We start from the raw sequence: 25,739 nt of genomic DNA, 5'->3' as shown, positions 1-25,739 counted from the left end.
AATGGGGCATTTTATGAGAATGAAGGGAGAAATGAGGAATGGAAGTGAAGGAAAAGGTGGATTAGAGAAAGGGATGAGGCAGGCTGCAATAGGAGGATGGGAAATAGACGCAGGAAACTGAAAGACAGGATTGGGCTAGGGAAGGAAATCAACTGAATGATGACAGGAATGAGAACGATCGACTTAGCGTCAGAGTGGGAGGAAAAGAAGGGGATGGAGGTCGTTAAAGTGTTAGGAAGGGAGGCCTTTTGTTCCTATATTTGTGTGTATTCTGTGCCTTTTTTTCAAGGCTAGAGAATAGAGAAGCTAGTGGTTATGGGATTGTTGTGAAATGGGGAGGTGTGGGTTTTACTGTTTTGAGGGAGGAGGCGATGTGTTTGTGTTATGGAAGAGAGGCAGGGAGAGACATGGCCATAATTTGATGGTTTTGGGGAGGAGTGAAGATTATTCCGATTTAAAGGGGGCAGGGGCAGCCATGTTTGCTGCCAGGCACTGCAGTGTAAATAAATTCCTTTTCCTCTCCGACATCAGTATGAATCTGGAAGGGGCCAGTTCAGATTGTTAATCCCCTTTCTTTCAATTGATGAACTCTTTTCCCCTTACATCTTGGGTCATTTTAAATTATTCATAACCGCCAAAGGAGGTAGTGATGTTTTCCATCTTGTGTGTTTTTGCTCCTTTTCTCCCTCTCTTTACCCTCTTCCTTCTGGTTGCAAACAAGGTATGCTAATGAGCTGCAGTGTAAATTTAACCCTTTTAATCAATTTAAAACTAGATTTTTACCAGCTGAAGGAATCATTACTACGCTTACTTATCAAACATGATCATGAAGTCTTTTACGTATTGAAAATTCGTTTGTTTCAGAAGCCTCAGAAGCAGTCAACATGTTTTCTGCAATTCTTTAAGTAAACAAGGAAATTGCATCGGTTATTTTACTTGGGCCTGTGCTCTTGGCAAAGCGCTGTGTCCGGGTGAAAGGGGTAGGAAGCTCTGCTTGTGGTAGATTATCTGCTTGCTGTATTTTGAATGTTGAAAAATTAGAAATGTATGTATTTTTAAAGAGTATTTCTGATAGCTCTTGCTTATAGGTGATGAGCGTGTTAAGAGTGTTGAGTGTGTTAAGAATAGTATTTTCTTTTTTAAATAAACTCTCTTTCCCCCATCTCTTCTCTTTGCCTTCATGTAGCTAGCTCAATACAATCTCCAGATGCCAATTCAGCACAGTGCAATGATCTATGAAGTAGGCTTGCAGTTCTTAGAGTCTCATTAAGATGCCAGGGTTTTTTTTTGTTGTTGTTTTGTTTGTTTGTTCGTTCGTATTTTGATTGGAACTTCAGGTGACTCCAGGAAACTACAGTAACTAATATATTCAACTGTAACTACTTGTACAATTTGAAATAATTACTATTCTAAGGTTTAAATCCTGACAAATTTACAGTACATACATTGGTGTTAAGTAGAGCCTATTTTATTTCATATCGAAAAGGATTAAATGTGTGTGTGTGTGACCTTTTGTTTTTATTATAGCAGTTGGAGTAATCCAAACTTTAACCTATCACATTGATATTGAAACTGTTCTCTAATGCCAAGAAGGCCTGTTAACATTGTAATATGGTGGACTCAAACCAGTTGAACCACATTTAACCTACCTAAATGGCGACATCCTCTCAGTTGTTATATAGAAACTTAGGATATATTCTTGGTTTGTTAGAAAAATTAAATTGAATGTTGTTAAAGTGGTACTTTAAGAGGGTGCTTTTAGTGTAAAAGCCAGATTTACAGCTTGGAGTATTTTAAGTTGATAATATTCAGCCTGAATTTGTTTGAAATTCTGTGAGGAACAGTTGCATTTAAAAAAAAAATTCAGCATGCTTTTTCTGGAATTTTTTTTTATGGCGATTTCAGTTTTATGTCTCCTACTTGATTGACATGTTATTTGTAATTAGCTGGTAAATTGTGTGCATGAGCTATCAGTACTGTAAATTTTTAGGAAAGTAAGCAATCATAAAATAGAAAAATTTGTGTTAGAAGCTTTCATTCTTAAAAAAAAAAAAAAGAGGCCGGGCGCGGTGGCTCAAGCCTGTAATCCCAGCACTTTGGGAGGCCGAGACGGGCGGATCACAAGGTCAGGAGATCGAGACCATCCTGGCTAACACGGTGAAACCCCGTCTCTACTAAAAAATACAAAAAAATTAGCCGGGCGAGGTGGCGGGCGCCTGTAGTCCCAGCTACTCGGGAGGCTGAGGCAGGAGAATGGCGTGAACCTGGGAGGCGGAGCTTGCAGTGAGCTGAGATCCGGCCGCAGCACTCCAGCCTGGGCGGCAGAGCGAGACTCCGTCTCAAAAAAAAAAAAAAAAAAAAAGAAAAAGTTTATTTTTATGTATTCAGCATCCTTTAAAGATCGGGGTTCTTGCTCAGCTGTGGTAAGTATCCTGGTTCCTTGGACAGGTATTCATATACGAAGAAGCCTACTCTTGTTAAGTAACACTTAAAACCAATTAATATGTCCATCAGCCCACCTGTTACCTATGATAGCTTTTTTATTTTTCTAACCCTTAAATTAACAAATGCCCACTCTTATACTGATCAGATTGAATGAGTTTTGGATAAAGGAAACTGATTGTCTTTGAGATTGATGATTGTTGAGTGAACTGTCGAATCTGATTCTAATGACAGCAGTTTCTGGAATTTATAATAATATTCATAATCCACTAATAGCTGCTCACAGTTGTTCTCACACTGTGCTATGCTGAGTGTCTGACATGCATGATTTTCTTTTATCCTCCTAACAGTTTTATGAAGTTAGTACTTTTTTTTTTGAGCGATGGAGTCTCACTCTTGTTGTCCAGGCTGGAGTGCAATGGTGCGATTTTGGTTCACTGCAACCTCCGCTTCCCAGGTTCAAATGATTATCCTGCCTTAACCTCCCAAGTAGCTGGGATTACAGGCGCAAGTCATCATGCCCGCCAACTTTTTTTTTTTTTTTTGAGACGAAGTCTTGCTCTGTCGCCCAGGCTGGAGTGCAGTGCCATAATCTTGGCTCACTGCAAGCTCCGCCTCCCGGGTTCACGCCATTCTCCTGCCTCAGCCTCCCGGGTAGCTGGGACTGCAGGCTCCTGCCACCACGCCCCGCTAATTTTTTGTATTTTTTAGTAGAGACGGAGTTCACCGCGTTAGCCAGGATGGTGTCAGTCTCCTGACCTTGTGATCCGCCGCCTCCTAAAGTCCTGGGATTACAGGTGTGAGCCACCGCGCCTGGCCAATTTTTATATTTTTTTAGTAGAGACAGGGTTTTACCATGTTGGCCAGGCTGGTCTCAAAGTCCTGACCTCGTCATCTGCCCACCTCGGCCTCCCAAAGTGCTGGAATTACAGGCATGAGCCACCACGCCTGGCCAAGATGGAGTTTTTTTTGTTTTTTTTTTTTTGTTTGTTTGTTTGTTTGTTTTTGAGACGGAGTTTCCCTCTTGTTGCCCAGGTTGCAGTGTCTCAAAAAAAAAAAAAAAAAAAGTTATACACTTATTCACGTATCATAGAAGGCTAAGAAGTTAAAAAAAATAAAGTTAGCATTCTTCATTCTCCACTGATAACCACTTGAAGTTTCTTGTATGTCCTTATAGAAAACTTCTATGCATGTATGTGTATATTTCTCTTAAAATATTTACAAATGGGTCATACTATCTGCATTTTGCTTTTTTGTTTTTTTATTTGTTTGTTTTTCGAGACAGTTTCGCTATTGTTGCCTAGGCTGGAGTGCAGTGGCGCGATCCTGGCTCACTGCAACCTCCGCCTCCCTGTTCAAGCGGTTCTCCTGCCTCAGTCTCCCGAGTAGCTGGGATTACAGGCATGTACCACCATGCCCGCTAATTTCTGTATTTTTAGTAGAGATGAGGTTTCACCATTTTGGCCAGGCTGGTCTCAAACTCCTGACCTCAGCTGATCTGCCTGCCTCGGCCTCCCAAAGTGCTGGGATTACAAGCGTGAGCCACCGCACCCGCCCACTTTTTCATTTTAACAGCCTATCTGGGACATCTTTTTAAATTAGTACCTATGGATCCGCAGCTGGGCGCAGTGGCTCACGCCTGTAATCCCAGCACTTTGGGAGGGAGGCTGAAGCGGGCGGATGGCTTGAGGTCAGGAGTTTGAGACCAGCCTGGCCAACATGGCGAAACACCCATCTCTACTAAAAATACAAAAATTAGCCAGGTATGGTGGCGGCACCTGTAATCCCAGCTACTCGGGAGGCTGAGATGGGAGAATTGCCTGAACCCCGAGGGGAAAGCTGCAGTAAGCTGAGATTGCACCACCGCACTCTAGCCTGAATGACAGAGCGAGATTCCGTCTCAAAAACAAAACAAGGCCAGGCATGGTGGTGGCTCACGTCTGTAATCCCTGCACTTTGGGAGGCTGAGGCAGGAGGATCACTTGAGGTCAGGAGTTTGAGACCAGTCTGGCCAGCATGGTGAAACCCCTGTCTCTACTAAAAATACAAAAATTAGCCGGGCATGGTGGTGCGTGCCTGTAATCCTGGCTACTCGGGAGGCTGAAACGGGCCAATCACTTGAACCCAGGAGGCGGAGGTTGCACTGAGCTGAGATTGTACCACTGCATTCCAGCCTGGTAGACAAAGCGAGACTCCGTCTCAAAAACAAAACAAAACAAAAAACAAGAACCATAAAAATTGGTACATATGGATCCACAGCTTTTTTTTTTTTTAAAGGTCTTATAAGTATTCCATTGTTTAAAACATTAACATTTAGTTTGTTAGCAGGTTTTGCTATTATAAGTAAATAATAGTTGGTCCTGAATTAAGTTCCTAATAGTCTGTTAAATGGAAGCTAGTACAAGTACTTTATTTTACAAGAGAGAAAACTGAGGCCTGTGGAAGTGAAGTCCGGGGCTTTTGTGACAAACCCATTGCTTGGTTCTTTACAGCACAACCTATTACTTCCTTACTATGAAAGCGTTGGAGCTGCCTGGCCGGGGGCAGTGGCTCACCCTGTAACCCCAGCACTTTGGGAGGCCAAGGCGGGTGGATCACCTGAGGTCAGGATGTTCAAGACCAGCCAGGCCAACAGGGTGAAACCCCATCTCTACTAAAAAATAAAAAATTAGCCGGGCCCGGTGGTGTGCGCCTGTAATCCCAGCTACTCTGGAGGCTGAAGCAGGAGAATCGCTTGAACCGGGAGGCAGAGGTTGCAGTGAGCTTAGGTCAGGCCATTTCACTCCAGCCTGGGCAATAAGAGCAAAACTTCTCAAAAAAAAAAAAAAAAAAAGAAAGAAAGAAAGAAAAGAAATAATTAGAGCTGCCTATGCAAGCTCAAGGTGAGGGGGCAAACTTAAGGTTAAGTATATTTAGTATAATGAGTTAAAGGGGAGTAAGCTGCAGTGAGGAAAGAGATCTTGTATTTTTTCATGTTTTATTCACCATGTTGTGAACATATATGCACAAAATATTTTTACATGCAAAAATGAATTGTGTCCAAGTTATCTTGAAGTGTGTGTTTTTGTATGAAGTGGATTTTAGTGGATTTTTTCCTGTTTGAATAAAATAATCAATAAAATAAGAACTATGAAATGAAAAAAATTAGAGGTCCATCATGATCTTAGAAAAGGACCTGGAAAAAAAATAGAGACATTGGTAAAAATTTTAAAGTGAGCTAAAAATCCCTATTTGAAAACAAGTTAAAAATCTTAGCAGGCACTGTTGATTACTTTGTTTATTTAAATTTTTTTTTTTTCTATCAAGAAGAAAATGGGTTACTTATTCATTGAGATCTTTTAAAACAAAAAGATAATCTTGTCTGTGGTAGACACTTAAGAAATTAAAATCGTTAAAGCTTTAAAAATGCTTAGAACTTGGCATCTGTCCATAAATCTGTTTTTCAATGCAATTCTGTTTTTAGTTTTACTTTTTTTTTAAAAAAGCAGTCTATTATTTTTTGAAAAAGCAACTAAGATAATTCATTTATTTGTTAATTAACATGTCCAGCATTTGAGTTTTTAAATGAATGGTGAACTTTATTTCTGCAGGCCAATCTTTTTATACATTATATTTATAAGTTATAAATAATATTTATATTTTTATAAATATTAACAGACAAATTTAAGAAATTGCTTATACTAACATTACCTAACCTTTTTTTAAAAGCTTACAGTTTCATTTTCACTTTTACTGTTATTCTTAGTAAATATGTAATAAAGACTTTAAACACTTCTGTAGTATGTTGTACCTGCACTGTGTAACATGAAAAGAAGGCAAAGGTATATTTAAAATTTTGTGGACTTAGAGAATGTTCAGTTTTTACCACATGGATGTGTTGTTACTCCTAAAGCACAACTTTTTTGATAAGATTTTGAATTTGAGGCCGGGCGCGGTGGCTCAAGCCTGTAATCCCAGCACTTTGGGAGGCCGAGACAGGCGGATCACGAGGTCAGGAGATCGAGACCATCCGGGCTAACACGTTGAAACCCCGTCTCTACTAAAAAAAATACAAAAAACTAGCCGGGCGAGGTGGCGGGCGCCTGTAGTCCCAGCTACTCGGGAGGCTGAGGCAGGAGAATGGCGTAAACCCGGGAGGCAGAGCTTGCAGTGAGCTGAGATCCGGCCACTGCACCACAGCCTGGGCGACAGAGCGAGACTACGTCTCAAAAAAAAAAAAAAAAAAATGGAAAGATTTTGAATTTGAAAAAGCTCTTTGAAAAAGTATTCTTAGCTTGCTTTTTCAGATGTGAATCTTTATTGTCATTAACTGATACACAGTGATAACTTTTTCCACCTTCTAATATTTTATTACTAAGTTCTTTTTTCCATCTACGTTTAGGGCTACTTACAGAGAGTGATTAGGAAAATGAAAATTGTTAATATTCATACTGTTTCAGTTTTAGCCATGTGTAGCATGGAAAGATAAAACATGAATAATACCTTACATTTATTTGGCATCTTCTGAGGTGTTTGGTAGAATTCCCACCGAATAACTTGACTTTTTTAAAATGTGAAGTTAGAAAACACAAGAATTGTTATTATTTATTTATTTATTATTTTAATTTTTTTCGAGATGGAGCCTCCCTCTGTTGCCCAGGCCGGAGTGCAGGGGTGTGATCTCAGCCCACTGCAAGCTCCGCCTCCCGGGTTCCATTCTTGGGCTCAAGCAGTCTTCATGTCTCAGCTTCTCTAGTAGCTGGGACTACAGGCAGGTGCCACTGCACCTGGCTCTGTATGATTACTTAAAAAAAATTAAGAGCCGGGCGCGGTGGCTCAAGCCTGAAATCCCAGCACTTTGGGAGGCCCAGACGGGCGGATCTCGAGGTGTCAGGAGATCGAGACCATCCTGGCTAACACAGTGAAACCCCGTCTCTACTAAAAAAATACAAAAACTAGCCAGGCGAGGTGGCGGGCGCCTGTAGTCCTAGCTACTCGGGAGGCTGAGGCAGGAGAATGGGGTAAACCCGGGAGGCGGAGCTTGCAGTGAGCCGAGATCCGGTCACTGGACTCCAGCCTGGGAGACAGCGAGACTCCGCCTCAAAAAATAAAAAAATAAAAAAAATTAAGAGTGTGTGTGTCCTGATTTTTCTTCATAGCTTATATTATCCACATTCCAATAGATAATGAAATATTAAGTAACAAGTATTTTTCTACTATAGATGTGCTTTTTCTTATTTTGGTGTAAGTTATCCTAAGATATATGGGAGGTTTACTTTTATTTTTTTATTTTTAGAGACAGGGTCTTGCTCTCTTGTCCAGGCTGGAGTGTAGTGACATGATCCTAGCTCACTGCAGTCTTGAACTCCTTGGATCAAGCAGTTCTCCTGGCCTCAGCCTCTGGAATAGCTATGACTACACACATGTGCCACCCTGCCCAGCTAATTTTTTTTTTTTTTTTTTTTTTTTTGAGACAGGGTCTTAACTCTACCACCTAGGCTGGAGTGCAGTGGCACTATCATGGCTCATTGCAGACTCAACTTCCCAGGCTCAGGTGATCCTCCCACCTCAGCTCCTGAGTAGCTGGGACTACAGGCCTGTGCCACCACTCCCAGCTAATTTTGTTTTTCTTTTTTTGTAGAGACAGGGTTTCACCAAGTTGCCCAGGCTGGTCTTGAGCTCCTGGGCCTAACCAATCTTCCCACCTGGTCCTCCCAAAGTGTTGGAATTATAGGCATGAGCCACTGTGCTGGTCCCCCTAGCTATTTTTTTTTTTTAATTTTGTAGAGATGGAATCTCCCTTTGTTGCCTGGCTGGCCTTGAACACTTGGCCTCAAGTGATCCTTATAGGGAGGCATTTTAAATTTAAGAATGGGTAGCTTATTGGGATTTCATAGGTTAAAAAAATTAGTTTATCAAATTGATTTGAGATTAAGAAGATCATATGGAGATACGCCTAGTGGCATTTGGACCATAGCCAAGACAATATTGTGTCTATTTAATCTTATGTTATCTAATTTCTGTTAGCTGTGGAGGCTTAAGAAAGCTATATGTAAAAAACAAACAAAATTTTAAGAAATAGGCATTTTAAAGCCTTTTACGTTATGAAATGTGAAATATAAAAAAGCATATAAAACTTGAATGTACAGTATAAACAAATAATTAGGAAGTGAAAATACAAAAATTAGCTAGGCGTGGTGGCACACGCCTGTAATCCCAGCTACTCGGAAGGCTGAGGCAGGAGAATCACTTGAACCAGGGAAGCAGAGGTTGTAGTGAGCTGAGATTGCGCCACTGCCCTCCAGCCTGAGCGACAAAGCAAGACTCTCCGTCTTAGGAAAAAAAAGGAAGTGAACATCGGGTAACTATCACCCAGGTAATAAGTCCTTTAAGAAAAGCTGCAGAGACAACCTCATTGGTTTAGCTGGTATTGCTTTGGTGGTAGTTGGACATTAGGGACAAAAATGTATTGATGTCCTTGTTTTTTCTTTTTCCTTTTTTTCTTTCTTTCTTTCTTTTTTTTTGAGACGGAGTCTTGCTCTGTTGCCCAGGCTGAAGTCCAGTGGCGCAGTCTCGGCTCACTGCAACCTCCGCCTCCCGGGTTCAAGTGATTCTGAGTCAGCCTTCTGAGTAGCAGGGACTACAGGCGCCCGCCACCGCACCCAGCTAATTTTTGTAGTTTTAGTAGAGACGGGGTTTCGCCATATTGGCCAGGCGTGAACCAGGCGCGGTGGCTTATGCCTGTAATCCCAGCACTCTGGGAGGCCGAGGCGGGCGGATCACCTGAGGTGAGGTGTTGGAGACCAGCCTGGCCAACATGGCGAAACTCCATCTCTACTAAAACTACAAAAATTAGCCGGGCGTGGTGGTGGGCATCTATAATCCCATCTACTTGGGAAACTGATCCAGGAGAATCGCTTGAACCCGGGAGGCGGAGGTCGCCGTGAGCCGAGATTGCGCCACTTCACTCCAGCCTGGGCGAAAGAGCGAAACTGTCTCAAAAAAAAAAAAAAAAAAAGAACCTGAAGAATTCATAACAATGCAAATTCAAGGAATATAAAAACTGAATAGCTAGTTTTTAATTGTTATTGCCAGAAGGGGTATCTGAACAATGTTTTTAAGGTAGCTTTCTAACATTTATTATCAGTGTTTAGTGATTTGAAATCTTAGTACCTTACTGATGAATAACAAAAAATAATACTGAATCCTATAAGAAAGTGCTGTTTTATACAAAGTGTTTATTTAGAGTTCATCTCTGTTGCACTTTTTGGTAAGATTCAATGATTAGGTTTTAAATTAACACGCAAACTCTAAAATGACTTACTTAGAAAATGTCGATTTGTCTATATTGTTAATTTCTTAGATTAACTATCTTATTTAACAAAATCGAGTTTGACACTCTTGCTTTCGCAGTATTGGAACCATTCAAAAAGTATTAACCTGAGAAGTAATCAGTGATGACAATCTATGTTTGACCCTTCATCCTTGGTACTTCTTGAGTTTTAACTTTTCTGTAATTTGGCCAAGAGAACCTAATTTCTTTTGAAGCTGGAGAAACTGCATTATGCTTTCCTGGCCTTCAAGAATATTTTCTTAGGTGTTTGGAAAGGTTAAGTGTTGATTTTTGAGGATTAGGATAGCAGAAAAATTTGAATGCTTTTTTCCCTCTGAGTACCTGCGGAATACGGTCTATTTGCGTACAACTCTGCAATGTGAACTTTTGAGAAAGGCATTTTTATAAATTAAAGCCTTTATTTGGTTATTATAATTTTGTCACTCTAAGCGGTCTCCTTTTGTATGATCTCTGCAAGATTCAAATGCATCAGAATACAGTATTTCATATTAGATTGTGGTGAGAAACTTCTTGTTTTGCTTTATTGTATCCTTGAATTCTTTTCTGTAGTGCAATAGCATGTTTTTCTTTTTTACTCCCACTGAAGGTTAAATATATTTCTTGCTAATTTTTCCCTTGCATGGGTGATAGCGATTTTAAATCTTGAAAGGAACATGTAAGTTGAGTTTTCCTAGATGTGGAAGTAAACATAATTTGATATTTTTAAAAAGATAAATTAGGTAATTTGGCTTTGTGTATGCAGTAGAGTTAATATGCTTTTATTCACCTCATGGTTTCTGTGTGATTACCACCTGTTAGTTTTTATTTTTGAATGGAAAACTTTAACTTCTCCAAAGTGACTAGTTTTAAAATAACATTTATGTAAGGATTATTTATTACAGAGAAATTGAAAACCAGAAGGTATAAAGAAAATTTAAATGATCTAAAATTCTATTAGCTAGCAGTAACTGCTATTAATATTTTGTTGTATATCCCTCCAATACTTTTTCATATGTATTTTTTTACATAATTGGAATTGTGCATCCATATTATTTTGTAACATGTTTTATTTAATACATTATGAAATAAATATGTTTGTGATTTTAAAAATTGATATAGAATTTCAATGTACAGGTGTGCTATTACCTGTTTGCCATTCTGTGTTGAGGGTCTTTTAGGCAGTTTGCAATTTGGGGACATTGTAAGTTGATGGACATCCTTATACATTAAAAAAATTATATGGCTGATTATTTCATTACAATAAATTCCTAGAAGTAAAATTACCTAAAAGATATAAACATTTTGAAAGCTTTTGATACATATTTCCAAACTATTCTCTTGAAAGATTTTTTAAAATAACAGTTTTATTGAGATATAATTCACATACCATAAAATTCATCCATTTAAAGTATACAATGCAGTGGCTTTTAGTATGTTCACAGGGTTGTATAACCATCACCACAATCAATTTTAGAACATTTCCAGAAAGATTTGAACCAGTTTAAACCCAGCAATATTATAAAGTTTTGTTTTAAAAATAGCATTTATTCGTAACATCTAAAGTGTAGTACAGTATACAGGAACACAACAGCTTGTGTGACATATACTTCATATGCATTTGACTGACATTTTAGAACGTCCTCCATGAAAAGATGATGCTCCTACGTCCCATTTTAAGAAAACCTGACATATTAAGTTTAAGCTGATGAAACAAAATATGAGGTATATTTTTTGAATTATAAAATTATTCTCCTGGACAGTGAGAATGTCTTTATTGAGAGAGTATTGTGTATGGTTTAAAATGTTTTTTAAAAATTCAGATTTGATTTAGAAACACTTTATTTTAGAAAACATCTGTGGAAAGTGTTACCTATACAGTTAGCTGTAGCAAACTTATCACCTTATAGAAAATATGGCTTTCTTTTTATTAAGAGATGTTTGCTTTGTTCTAACTGACCTTCACCCCTGAAAGTTGCTCTTTTATTTTGTTTGCTTAAGCCATTTAACAAAACGTTTTTTAAAAACTGGGTGGGTTGGCTGGGCGTGGTGGCTCACACCTGTAATCCCAGCACCTTGGGAGGCCAGGTGGGTGGATCACTTGAGGTCAGGAGTTTGAGACCAGCCTGGTCAACATGGTGAAACCCCGTCTCTACTAAAAATACAAAAATTAGCCAGCATTATGGCGCTCGCCTGTAGTCCCAGCTACTCGGGAGGCTGAGGCAGGAGAATCGCTTGAACCCAGAAGGCAGAGGTTGCAGTGAGCTGAGATTGTACCACTGCACTCCAGCCTGGGTGACAGAATGAGACTCCATCTCAAGAAAAAAACAAAAAACAAAACTGGGAGGGCAGTGAAGTATAGGGCAAGAGTCAAGGAGGTCTGAGTTCCTATCCCCACTTCACTTTACCACTGAAGATCAGTGTTCTTATCTCTAAAAGTGCAAATGAAAATTATTCTTGGAGTTACAGGGATTCAAATTAGAAGTACTAGACTGTGTGTAGAACTGTACCAGACATATAGTTGACAATGAATAACTTTTTTAATAGAAGAATAATAATGTACACAAAATGAACTAGTCTTTAGTCACATGTTTAATGGAAGAAGAAATGAACTCAGTTGGCCTAAACTCACTTTCATAGAAGTTAAAAGTTGAACCTCAACTAATACCTGAAGAGAATCTTTGCCTAGGTTATATTGGTAAGAGAATTCGTTCTGGTTCAAGTTTGAACATCAAGTTAACTTTCCAGTCCAATTTTACTTCCATTGTTGTTATTACAACTTCATGATGGCTAAAGCTTCACGAAAGCTTGGTGTTCTGATTAAACAAATAGGTGATGTGAAATTTGGATATATAGTATGAAATTCCGAATTTTCTAACTTTTATTGCTTATTTTGAAAACTGCATGTTGAGTACAGTTGAACCTAAAATACTAAAGTGATAAACAAACAAAACCCAAACTGGTCTTTATAGAAAAGATATACTTAGTAAATTATTATTTTAGATATAATAAATTGCTTAGTGCTTTAAAAACTACATATCATCTTTGGCATACATTCTATTTTGCCTTTTTGTGGGGAATGGAAAATACAAGGTAAAAGAAAGTAAATTTGAATGCTTGCAAAATTTTAAGAACCAATCTCAAACCATTTTACTATAATTTAAAAGTTTGTCCAGGAAATAGGTAGGAAAATATGTGGATGAATTTGTTAGTTTGCTAGATTTCTTGGTGAATGGAACAAGATGACTGATGAAAGTTGTTTGTAGTAATTTTCATTGTGAGCAACTACGCTTGCTGTAAAGGATTGGAAAATAATGTAATTTCCTTCAAGTGGTAATACCACGTCTGTTGTTGCCAGGTGTGGTCAACAACAAAGTGAAGATAGTTGACGTTAAACTAGATAGATAAGGGAAACAGGGTGTTTTACTAGTAGGCTTTGTATTGGTAAAAGGCAGTTCAATAGTAATGTGGTTTCGTCAGGAAAAAAATATGAACTACAAAGCAACCTAAAATGTTGTATAACTTAATGGAATCATAGTCAAGTGAAAACTGTATGATTGAATTTCGTGACAGAGTTTATGGTTAAATGAAATACTTTTTTGTTGTTTTCTTTTTTGTATTTTATTAACTAAGTTCTACTTCATTCAGGTCACTTCCTAATTCAGGATATTTTAATGTCTTTAACCATCATCCTTCTGTAAACATCCTTCTCTAAATTTTTAGTGGAAAATTTAAAGTGAACACATTTCAGAAAATATTTGAGGTGACCACACTAGAGTTAAACAGATTGTGGAGTAGCACAAGTTATTCTTTACAGATAATTTGCTGCCTGGCACAGTGACTCACACCTGTAATCCCAACACTTTGGGAGGCTGAGGGGAGTGGATCACCTGAGGTCAGGAGTTTGAGACCAGCCTGACTAACATGTTGTAACCCCTTTTAGATGGGTGTGATGGCACATGCCTATAATCCCAGCTACTTGGGAGGCTAAGGCAGGAGAATCACTTGAACCCTGGAGGCGGAGGTTGCAGTGAGCCAAGATCGTGCCACTGCACTCCAGCCTGGGCAACAAGAACAAAACTCTGTCTCAAAAAAAAAAAAAAAAGAAGATATTTTGCTCTATTAGTAGTTTAAACTCAGAAAACTTAAAAGAAAACATACTTCTCTAACATGCCTTAATTCCATACTAGGATTTTGTAAAGAGAATTATGGTGGCCATGCTGATTTTACTCCCTAAAATCCTATTTATGTAGCTAAGTGTATTGGCTGTGAATTTCATATAATTGTTTGATATTGCAAATAATGGTCATCTTAAATATTGTTAAGGTGGTAGATAAGATTTAAAGTTATTTATTTATTTATTTATTTATTTTGAGACAGAGTCCCAAAATAAAAAAGATAAACTTAGTAACTTAGTCCAGCCCAGGCTGGAGTGCAGTGGCACAATCTCGGCTCACTGCAACCACCACCTCCCAGGTTCAACTGATTCTCCTGCCTTAGCCTCCCTAGTAGCTGGGACCACAGGCACCTACTACCACACTCAGCTAATTTTTGTAATTTTAGCAGAGATGGGGTTTCACCATGTTGGCTAGGCTGGTCTTGAACTTCTGACCTCAGGTCCGCCTGCCTTGGCCTCCCAAAGTGCTGGGATTACGGGCATGAGCCACCATACCTGGCCAAAAGTTAGTATTTTAACCACATATATATTCTTGTCAGAATGGAAACTCAAGCGCTACACTTATTTATTGATAACTAGGAAGAATCACAGCTCATTTTCCCATTTTTTTGTGGTCATTTTATATATGTGGATCACCTGATCCAACCTTTCTTATGATGTTAAATGAAAACCCAAAGATATTGTCTGTCCTCAGAAATTACGCAGCTAAGTTAGAGGTAGAAGCAGAACTTAAATTCAAGTCTCATGACTCTGAGACCAGTGTTAGAGTACATCCTTCTACTTTGTGGACATTTTGCTTGTCCCTAGATATATGAGTTTGTCTTACTCTGCCATAGAGATCTATTTGCTAAACTTCCTCTTATGTGACTTTTATCATCACAGTAATATTAACAGATTTCTTTAAAAATTTATAATTAATCTTATTTTTATATGCTTTTAAAGGATGTTTTTGTTAAGGTAAAATTTGAAAAATGATGTAGATCAGCACTGTCTAATAGAATTTTCTATGATGACGGAAATACTCTTTATCTGCACTGACCAATATGGTAACCTTAGCCACATGTTGATGTTGAATGCTTGAAATATAGCCAGTGTAACTGAGGAACTAAATTTTTAATGTAATTTAATTTTTTCACTTGTTTAAACTAAGTTTTTTGTTTTTTTTTATTATACTTTAAGTTCTAGGGTACATGTGCATAACGTGCAGGTTTGTTACATATGTATACTTGTGCCGTGTTGGTGTGCTGCACCCATCAACTTGTCAGCACCCATCTACTCGTCATTTACATCAGGTATAACTCCCAATGCAATCCCTCCCCCCTCCCCCCCTGTAATTTAATTTTAACTTGTTTAAATTTAAATAGCTACATGTGGTTAGCCCAGAATTAGCTATTCTTAGTGAAGGGAAAGAATTAAGTAGATATAGGCCGGGCGCAGTGGCTCACACCTGTAATCCCAGCACTTTGGGAGGCTGAGGTGGGTGGATCATGAGGTGAAGAGATCAAGACCATCCTGGCCAACATAGTGAAACCCCATCTTTACTAAAAATACAAAAATTAGCCGGTGTGGTGGTGGGCGTCTGTAATCCCAGCTACTTGCGAGGCTGAGGCAGAGAATCGCTTGAACCTGGGTAGCAGAGGTTGCAGTGAGCTGAGGTTGTGCCATTGCACTCCAACCTGGCGACAGAGCGAGACTCCGTCTCAAAAAAAAAAAAATAAAGTAGATGTGGACGTAATTGTACATTCTTTGCCTTGTGATTACTATATTTGTATGTTTTTGTGGGCTAGACACATTAAAATCTCATTTTTCCAGTGTGCCTGCTATATTAGATGGTAATTACATTCTTCATGGGAAAGAAAGATAACTAATTTATCAATAATATTGTTTGAAAGTTGAAAGCTGGAATATTATAAAAGTCTTTTAATCAATGCAGTTATTAGCAGACTATAGATTGCCAACCAACAAAATGATTTGAATACAGAATGCATTGCTTTCATTTCAGTTTTTTTTTTTTTTTTTTGAGATAGAGTCTCACACTGTCACCCAGACTGGAGTGCATAGGTGTGATCTTGGCCCACTGCAACCTTCGCCTCCCAGGTTCAAATGATTCTCATGCCTCAGCCTCCCGAGAGTTCCATTTCAGTATATTTTGGATCAGTTATGTTTATATAACATTTAAGATTTAAACTTCATGCTACATGGAATACTTGAGTAAACCATAATTTAAATCTTTTTACTATAGCCATAACTCAGAAGCCTCTGAAACAGAGTGAACTTCAAAGGAAATAAAAGATATTACCTGATGATCATCTTTTTCCTTGTCTTTTTCAAGCCTTTCTATATGACTGATTCCTGGTTTTGGTTTCATTAGTTTTTTTAAATAAAAATCTAAACGGGGTGTGGTGGCTCACGCCTATAATCCCAGCACTTTGGGAGACCGAGGCAGGTGGATCACTTGAGGTCAGGAGTTCGAGACTAGCCTGGCCAACGTGGGGAAACCCCATCTCTACTAAAAATACAAAAATTAGCTGGGTATGATGGCGGGCACCTGTAATTGCAGCTACTCTGGAGGCTGAGGCAGGAGAATCGCTTGAACCTGGGAGGCAGAGGTTACAATGAACTGAGATCGTGCCAGTGTACTCCAGCTTGGGTGACAGAGCAAGACTCCGCCTCCAAAGAAAAGAATCCAGCCCCCCGTCTCTTTATTGTATTACCCTGTTTTATAGTAGCATATCACTGTCTGAAATTTCCTTGTTTATTTTAGCTCCATGAGACTAGAATCTTATTTCTTTGGATTTCCCAAGACCTATAACAGGGTCTGGTACATAGTTGGTGTTCAGTAATGGACCACATCACAGACAAAACAAAAGTAGGACTCTACAAGGAGAAAGATACATAACATGGCACTTGGAATCTAGGAATAGGCAAGGTGAGACTCAGCTTTTGCTTATCTTGGCAGTGTTGGTGTGGGTGATTCAAGCTGATTAATTTTGTATAGAAATGTTTCTCTAGGAACTCAATTAAAAATAAAACTTTTGTCCAGACATATGATATATACTAAATAAATTCTATCCGCCTTATAGAGCTAGAAAATGGAAACAAATGTGAGAAAATATTTCCGTGGTCAGTTTTTGACTAGTCAATCTCATGTATTTGGGAAAACAGAGGTTATGGGATTTACTAAAAGTCATTTGTATGCCATTGGTGGAATGGAGAGGAGGACTGCCAACTCCTGATATTCCAGTGTGTTTTTTGACTTATGATCCATAAATGAACATCACTTTGTAGCAGACATAGGCATTTTGATTTAAGCAGCACTTGGCTGATGCTGGTTTGTGTTATCTGTGAGTAGAGATCAAACATTCTCTTATAGTAAATTAGGTGATTTAATTCCTAATTTTTGAAAGCCAACATGATAAATGTGCGATGGGTTTTGTTTTTACTCAGCTATTCCTATGCCTGTTCTTGAGTAGTGTTTTAAAATGTGAATGAAAGTCTGTTTATTTTTAATTAATTAATTAATTTTTTGAGACGAAGTCTTGCTCTGTCGCCCAGGCTGGAGTGCGATGGCGCGATCTCGGCTAACTGCAAGCTCCGCCTCCCGGGTTCACGCCATTCTCCTGCCTCAGCCTCCCAAGTAGCTGGGACTACAGGCGCCTGCCACTACGCCCAGCTAATTTTTTTGTATTTTTAGTAGAGACGGGGTTTCACCGTGTTAGCCAGGATGGTCTCGATCTCCTGACCTCGTGATCTGCCAGTCTCGGCCTCCCAAAGTGCTGGGATTACAGGCGTGAGCCACTGCGCCCGGCCGAAAGTCTGTTTATTTAGGAAACTTGCACATTATTTATCTTTACAAAATAAATTTCCACTTAGTGGTTATTCTTTAGAAAAAAATGTTGAATTAATATAATTCTTCGTGATGGCTGTGAGGGACTTTTCTTAAAACTGTGACTATTATATGTTTAAATTAACAAGACTTTAAAAAATGATTCTTACTATAGTGCTGTCTTTATTACTACAAGTTTTCTTTCTCCCTATATATTTTTATGAAAATCAGCCACAAAATTCAATGTAGCCCAGATATTTTGGTTGTCAGAAATTGAAAATCTTAAATAGGTGTTTTAGTAGTAAAAGGACTCATAGCATCTTATTATGTCATGCATGGTAATGGCTTGACTGCCATTTTGTTATTTGTATCAGGTCTACCCCTGGAATGACAGTAAACTCCAGAGCATAGAAAACTGCGGCAGCTGTGCCAATGAAATGGGAGAAATCATTTCTATTTCTTCTGCTTATGTGAGAGATGACAGTAACACCCTACCAGCAATTAAAATCTGAACAGCTTTTCCTGGTTGTCCAGGGACAAATTGTAGGTCACATCATCATGCCTGTATCTATAGATAGAACTATTTATGTTGTGATGAGGCAAGACTTCTTTCATTGTCGTCGTCGTTGTTGTTGTTTGAGACAGAGTCTTGCTCTGTCACCCAGGCTGGAGTGCAGTGGCACGATCTTGGCTCACTGCAACCTCCACCTCCCAGGTTCAAGCAATCCTCCCACCTGAGCCTCCCGAGTAGCTGGGACTACAGATGCGCACCACCACGCCCAGCTAATTTTTTTTTTTTTTTTGTATTTTTAGTAGACATGGGCTTTCACCAGGTTGGCCAGGCTGGTCTTGAACTCCTGACCTTAAGTGATCCGCCCACCTTGGCCTCCCAAAGTGCTGGGATTCAGGCGTGAGCCACCGCGCCTAGCCTAAGACTTCTTTTTTAAGTGATATTTCTATTTTGGGTACCCCAAATCTGAGGTTAATGAATCTAGGAATTCCCCTCCTTCTGTTTATAGGGATGCTCCTGAAACTGAAGACAGCCAAGTGAGTGGAAAGGCTTTCAGAAAATCCCTTGTTGCTGCTGTAACAAATTACAACAAACTTAATGGCTTTAAACGACACAGATTTATTCTTCTAAATTTCTTGATGTCTGACATGGGACTAAAATCAAGGTGTCGGCAAAGCTGCTTTCCTTCTGGAGGCTGTAGGAGAGAACTGTTACCTTGATTTATCTAGCTGCTTCCTTCCTTTTTTTTTTTTTTTTTTTGTGACGGAGTCTCACTCTGTTACCCAGGCTAGAGTGCAGGTGCGATCTCAGCTCATGGCAACCTCTGCCTCCTGAGTTCAAGTGGTTCTCCTGCCTCAGCCTCCAGAGTAGCTGGGACTACAGGCATGCGCCACCATGGCCAGCTAATTTTTGTATTTTTAGTAGAGGCAGAGTCTCACCATGTTGGCCAGGCTGCTGTCAAAGTTCTGACCTCAAGTGAGCCACTCGCCTATGCCTCCCAAAGTGCTGGGATTACAAGCATGAGCCACCATGCCCGGCCCTCTTCCTCCATTTTCAGTCAGCAGTCTTGAAATCTCTGTCTAAGTCTGATCCTTCCCACCAAAAGGATGATGAGGATCCTTGTGATTATGTTGGGTCCACCTGAATAGTGTAGGATAATCTCTCCATTGCAGCATTGTGTTTGCTGCCATTCCTATGTTCATTTAGCAGCTTTCTTCCCTCACATACTAGGGGACGGGGATTCAGCAGTGAGCAAGATGTAGAAGTACGCAGTACCTTTGTTAACACGGAAGTAGTTTTGTTTTGTTTTTCTTTCCATGACTGAAGGCACTACTACACTTTGCTTTGGAAACTAAAGATAAATCTGAACTTCAGTTATCAGTACATATTTGACAATTCTCTAAGCACTGAAGTTACTCAAAGACACCTAAATATCTCATGACATTCCAAAATAAATTGATTTTATGTTGAGCACAGGTTTTGCATTAGTCTATAAATGATACAAAAAAGGAAGTTGTTTTATTGGAGTTTCAGATTCTCATCATGTGTTATGTTCTACAGTGATGATGTGACAGTTTCTCTTATGCTGTTCATAGTGAATGTAGGTTTTGTGTACTGATACAAAAGACAAAGCTTCATGTCATAATATCCCCACTGTTTAGGAAAATATGAATCACAATATGTTGTCAATTGTTTATATCTGCTTGTAGAATTATTATTAGATTCATGGTAGAGCACATCATATTTAATGTGGTTATGTAAATGTTTAAAGTTTCTTGAAAAAAATTCTCGTCAAGTTGTGACTCTTGGATGATGTATTTACACTCTGTATTTTGAGCACTTAATAAAATAGCATCTAATTTTAATTTTCTAATGAAAAGATTACTTGCTAAAATTAAAAATATATATACTAAACTTTTTTAAAAGTTTAAAAATAATTGGGGCAAAATTTTTTTGTGTTTTCCTCTGAGTGACGTTATGTTTATGAGGCCCTTCTTAGGAAGGGAAAAACAAATCTGTACACTCAGTTCAAAATCCATGCCATTAAAAAACAGCCTGTGATATTTCAGTAATACTAGTTACTTAATGGTATTGGCACATATTAAGCTATTTAAATTGTTAATCCAATCTTGTGCCCCCCGCCTCCCCTCGCCTTACTGTAATACTCTATTCTGTTTTGGATTGATTTGTTTATTGATAATGTGCCAGGCACTATAGTTGGCTCTGGGAGTTCAAGGATGAACTAGTTTCATGTCCTCAAACTTTCAGTCTGTCCGTATTCTCTGGCATCCAAGTTGTTTTTATTTCCTGGAATTTTATGGTGTGCTTTCATTAAATACTTATAATTTGGTTTTGCAACATATCAAGAAAAGCCCTTCTAAAAATCTAGATCATTTGAAACCTGTGATATTAAGAAGACAAGAAGGTTCTCAATGGAAGTCTTTAGGTACTGGTTTATAGTAGGTCTTTGGAAAGGAGCCCCTCTCTCTTCCACTGCAGGTTAGAACTTGTTTCCTAAGCCAAAAATGTCAGAAGTCTCCTGCATTCTCTCGCCCCGTCGTCACACCCCCAGCTTCTCAACCCTGGATATTTTCCTTTGTCATCCAGGACACTTGTCCCTTTCTGTCAGTAGGGATCAGAAAACAAGGATTTGTTCTCCGATACCCGGGACTTGACATCATACAGGCACTCAGTGTGAAATGAATAAATGCATCTCATGAAGGGTGATTTCCAAGCCTCATCTCCAGCACTTTCCTTTTACTGCCTTTCTGTCTCCATCTCTTCCATATGGTGATGTAAGCTGTATGGCTGCAGGGACCTTGTCTGAATTTTCATCCTTATAACTTTAGTGCTTAGCTCAGTGTCTGGTCAATAGGTGCTCAATAAATATTTGTTTTATTAGAGAAACCTGTGTAGGTTGGGGTGGGGACAACTGGCTGTAACTTTTGGTCACCTTCCCATTGCTGCAGCAGCAGCGTGGAAGGAAAGGAGGTATTGACTTGAACCTCAGCACAACCTTGTCTCAGCATTCAGAGGGCAATTAAACAGCAGCTGGTGTCTAAAATTTCTGTAATAAAGTATTTTACTATTCTTTCTTACACAAATGTTTTGAGGTCACATTCACTTATGCACACACCCTTCCTGTATGTCAGGATGGCCTGTAGAATGTGTTTAGTGCTCTAATAGAGTATAGTAGGATGCCATGCCAGCAGAAGGGAATATGCATCCTGGCTTCAGAGGGTGTGTGGTATGTGGGGATGTTTTGGAAAAGCTTCTTGGAGTATTTTCACACCTCTGAATAGAATCTTTAAGGTTGAGTGGGAGATAAGAGAGGAAAAGCTAGGATGGTGGAGGGCAAGATGGGTGGCCAAAGCAGCAGGAGAGGAGGTGGCCGGACAGAGAAACAGGGGCCACATTATGAAGGGCCTTTGGATTTTATGCTGAGGCATAAGGAGCCATGGAATGTTACTAAATTTAAATGGTTTGGGGTTTTGTTTCTAAGCATTGTCAATGTTGTAGAGGGTGGGTTGGAGGTAGACAGTGTTGGAAGTAAGAAGAATAGCTAAGAAGATGTTGTTCTAATGCAGATGAGAAATGGTAAGACACAGCCAATGAACACAGCAAAAATCGGGCAGATCCAGAAGAAAGTTGGAAGGTAGAACTGAGCTTGAATTTATGCATTGCAGCTATCTTCTCCCAGTCTGGGGATTTATCTTTCCACTTGTGTTGTCTTTTGTGATACAGCTTTTAAAATTAACATCATTGATTTCATTAATCATTTCTTTTATGTTGTATACTTGTTATATATTTAAGAAATCATTTCCCAGCCTGAGTTCAGAAAGATGTCCTGTTCATATTTTTGTTTTTTCTTAAAAGTTTTAAAGTTTTACTGTGTATACGAGCTCTTTAATCCACCTGGGGTTGATACATTACGTGGTGAGTATCTAAATTTTTTTCTCTATGGATAAGCGTTGTCCCAGGACCATTCTTTGAATCTTCTATCCTTTTCTCGCTACTCTGCAGTGCTGCTTCTGTTGTATGTCACATTCCCATAGAATGGTTCTGTGCCTAGGATCTTAATTACTGTAGCTTAATGATAAGAATAAAGGTTTTTATTTTAAGCACATTTAACATGTGTACAAATCAGTAATTCTTTAGGTATTGGAGACTTTATTGTTGAGAAACATACATAAATGCTTTGTTGATTTTTTTAGAGCACTTTTTTGTTGAGATATAATTTATGTTGCATAAAATTCACCCTTTTAAAGTATACAATTCAGTGATCTTTAGTATGTTCACAAGGTTGTGCAATCATCACCACTGTCTAATTCCAGAACATTCCATCACCCCAAAAAGAGACCCTGTATGCATTAGCAGTCACCCTCCATTCCTTCCCTCCTCCCAAATCCTAGCAGTCACCAATCATCTTTCTGTCTATATGGATTTGCCTCTTCTGGACATTTCATGTAAATGGAATTATATGGCATGTGGCTTAATTCTTATTTAAATTGAGTAAATTTGATAGATTAGCAGGGTATTATATAGGAATATTACTGTGTGTTTAAGAAAATAGGACAATTCAGGTGCATTAGTGTGCACCTTTAGTCCCAGCTGCTCAGAAGGCTGAGGCATGAGGATCACTTGAGCCCAGGAGTTCAAGGCCTCAGGGCACTATGATCCCATGTATGAACAGCCACTGCACTCCAGCCTGGGCAACATCGTGAGACCCCAAAAAGAAAGACAAAAATACCATGTCTCAGTGAGGAGGAAGAAGAGAAAATCACCAATATTTATTTGTTTTGTTTTTATTGTTCAAGTGTCAAACGTAATTTATTTCTGGCTGGGAGCAGTGCCTACAAGCCCAGCACTTTGGGAGGTCAAGGCAGGCGGATTGCTTGAGGCCAGGAGTTGGAGACCAGTCTGGCCAACACGGTGAAACCCTGTCTGTGCTAAAAATACCAAAATTAGGCTGGGCGTGGTGGCTCACACCTGTAATCCCAGCACTTTGGGAGTCTGAGGCGGGTGGATCACTTGAAGTCAGGAGTTTGAAACCAGCCTGGCCAACATGGTGAAACCCCATCTCTACTAATAATGCAAAAATTAGCCGTACTTGGTGGTGCGTGCCTGTAATTCCAGCTACTCAGGAGGCTGAGGCAGGAGAATTACTTAAACTTGGGAGGTGGAGGTTGCAGTGAGCTAAGATCGCACTGCTGCACTGTAGCCTGGGTGACAGAGTGAGACTCTGTCTCAAAAAAAAAAAAATTATTTCTCCTTCATTTATTGAAAAGAGTGGTCCTTCTTATGCTTTTGCTTAGTTGTTTAATGACTAAATGTCATATAGCAAATCCTGTTCTGGAAGGGTAACTTTTGTTGATACATCTTGAGTTTATTATATATAGATGGAGCTAGACTACTTTGTTTTGGATGCATGTTGTTAGTAATTATACAAAAATGACATGATTTGCTTCATGTATTGGAGGAAAGTGAGTAAAATTACGTGAAAATATAAAGGGAATATATTTTTCCCAAATTGTTTATTTTTTAAGCAAGCAGATTTTCCAGTTTAACCGAGAAATTAGTCAGCAGCTTAGAGTTCTTTCTAAGGCTACCACGGAAAGTACCTTTAAGTCAAGATATACAGATAAGATTTACTAATATAGAACATTTGTTTTACATACTAAAATGCTGTAAGCCCTTTGTGTCATTTGGAGAATTGATGTTTTATTAGTATAACTGCTGAAAAGTAGTACAGGAAAATGTTTTCCCCTAAATCATAGCCTTAAGCTTTGAAAGAGTCAGCCTCAACCAGAATGGTAGTAAACTTCTTTAAATGATTCAGAGTTTGACCAGCAGTCTTTTCAAACCTCATAATTTTGACATCCTCAAGTTTTCATTAAAAAAGCTGTAGGAGAACTAAAAATGTGTTAAGTGCTTATAGAATTAATATATAATGGCCTTTGAATCTGAGAAGTCCAAGTATATGCATTACCATGAGAATTTAAGAAATTGTTTGGACTGGCACAGTGGCTCATGGCTGTAATCCCAGCCAAAGTGGGAGGATTACTTGAGTTCAGGAGTTCAAGACCAGCCTGGGCAACATGGTAAAACCCTGTCTCTACAACAAATTTTAAAAATTAGCCGGGCATAGTGGCGCACGCCTATAGTCCCAACTACTTGGGAGGCTGAGGTGGGAGAATCACCTGAGCCCAGGAAATTGAGGCTGCCATGAGCTGTGATTGTGCCACTGCATTCCAGCCTCAGTAACAGAGTGAGACCCTGCCTCAAAAAAAAAAAAATCGTTTGAGAGGAAATGCCCACATTTTAGTCAGAAATAATTTGCATTTTACTATTGTGGTTCAAACTTTTTGGATAACTGTAACTGCCAACTGTATAACACTTGGATGCCACTAAAAGCACTGTATTTTGTTTGTGGGTGAAATAGTGAGATCTGTTTTATAGATGGTGTTTGTTCCCTCAAAGGATAAAATAATCTAAAGACAAATGGAGCAGTCACTTGCATTTGTAATTTCATTTTTATTTCCTTGACAAAACATTTTCAAGCAGGATCCATTTTGTTTGAAAGTTAACATTGAGTTGTATAGTCACTGTACCAAATTTGGTTATTGCTTTTGTCTGTAGTGAGGGCTAGATTAGATGCTATCGATTGTAGCTGCTTTTAGTGAATAAAAGATAAACATTTTTGTTCATTTCCTTTTTGGTACCATAGGGGCGTGGTCAAGTTCTTAGAACCAGGTGGTTGGGTTTTACTTTTTGTTTCCTCCAGAAGTCCACACCCGCATCTCTGCTTTTTCTTGTGTACGTGTAGGGTGAGGGTGAAGTTAAAATGTGATTAGAAAGGACTCATTGCTTGCAAAGGAAGAATATTGATTTTTAATGTAATTTGTGTCCAGTCCAGACAGTAGAAATTGACTTTTGCTTCTGTTCATACTTCATAGCAGTTTGGTTTTGCTGATTTTTAAAGGTATGTGTTTGGGTCCTTTAAAAATATGTATGTATTACTTTAAAAAGGGATGAGGGGCTTGCAGTTTCACAATAAATAGCATTAAAACATACCTCCATTATTTTTAAACAATGCACATTTGTTACTATATTACTAAAAATTTTTAAATTATGAAAGCCCAAATGGGCAATACCAGAATTTATAAGTTGTAGTCAAAGGGTCACTCTGATCATATACTTAGATTAAAATATTAGTAGAACACAGAACCAGAAAGAATGGAGTCTTTTTAAAAAACTGACATTAGAGGATTTTAGCATCTTCCTATAGTTATGCATTTTTTCTTCATAGAGTTTCTGGTTTCACCCTACCAAACCCATGTACTGAAAATAATGGAGCATGTTAAAAAAAAATTAACTGTTCCTTTCCCCCCATTTTCTTCATGGTGTCAATTTGGGGAAAAAAATGTAAAACAAGAATCTCCCTTGATGCTGTCCCTGTCACTCAGAGATCTTT

General features: G+C 38.8%; 1 protein-coding gene across 8 annotated transcripts in view; it reads left to right on the top strand.

Moving 5' to 3' along the window:
• Positions 1-25,739, top strand: part of NSD3 (nuclear receptor binding SET domain protein 3) — a 115,325-nt gene that overhangs the window by 925 nt on the left and 88,661 nt on the right. The window contains exon 1 of one of the 8 annotated variants that reach the window (XM_033231092.1): positions 25,078-25,247. The exons of the other annotated variants lie outside the window; for them this stretch is intronic. The gene's annotated coding sequence lies outside the window, so the exon portion shown is untranslated. Of the gene's footprint in view, positions 1-25,077; positions 25,248-25,739 lie in introns of those variants that run through there. 8 annotated transcript variants of the gene reach the window in all.

This window comes from Trachypithecus francoisi, unplaced genomic scaffold (assembly GCF_009764315.1).
Source record: "Trachypithecus francoisi isolate TF-2019V2 unplaced genomic scaffold, Tfra_2.0 Contig01440, whole genome shotgun sequence".
Taxonomy (NCBI): domain Eukaryota; kingdom Metazoa; phylum Chordata; class Mammalia; order Primates; family Cercopithecidae; genus Trachypithecus; species Trachypithecus francoisi.
Note: the sequence above shows the minus strand (reverse complement) of the source record. Positions and strands in the feature narration are given on the sequence as shown.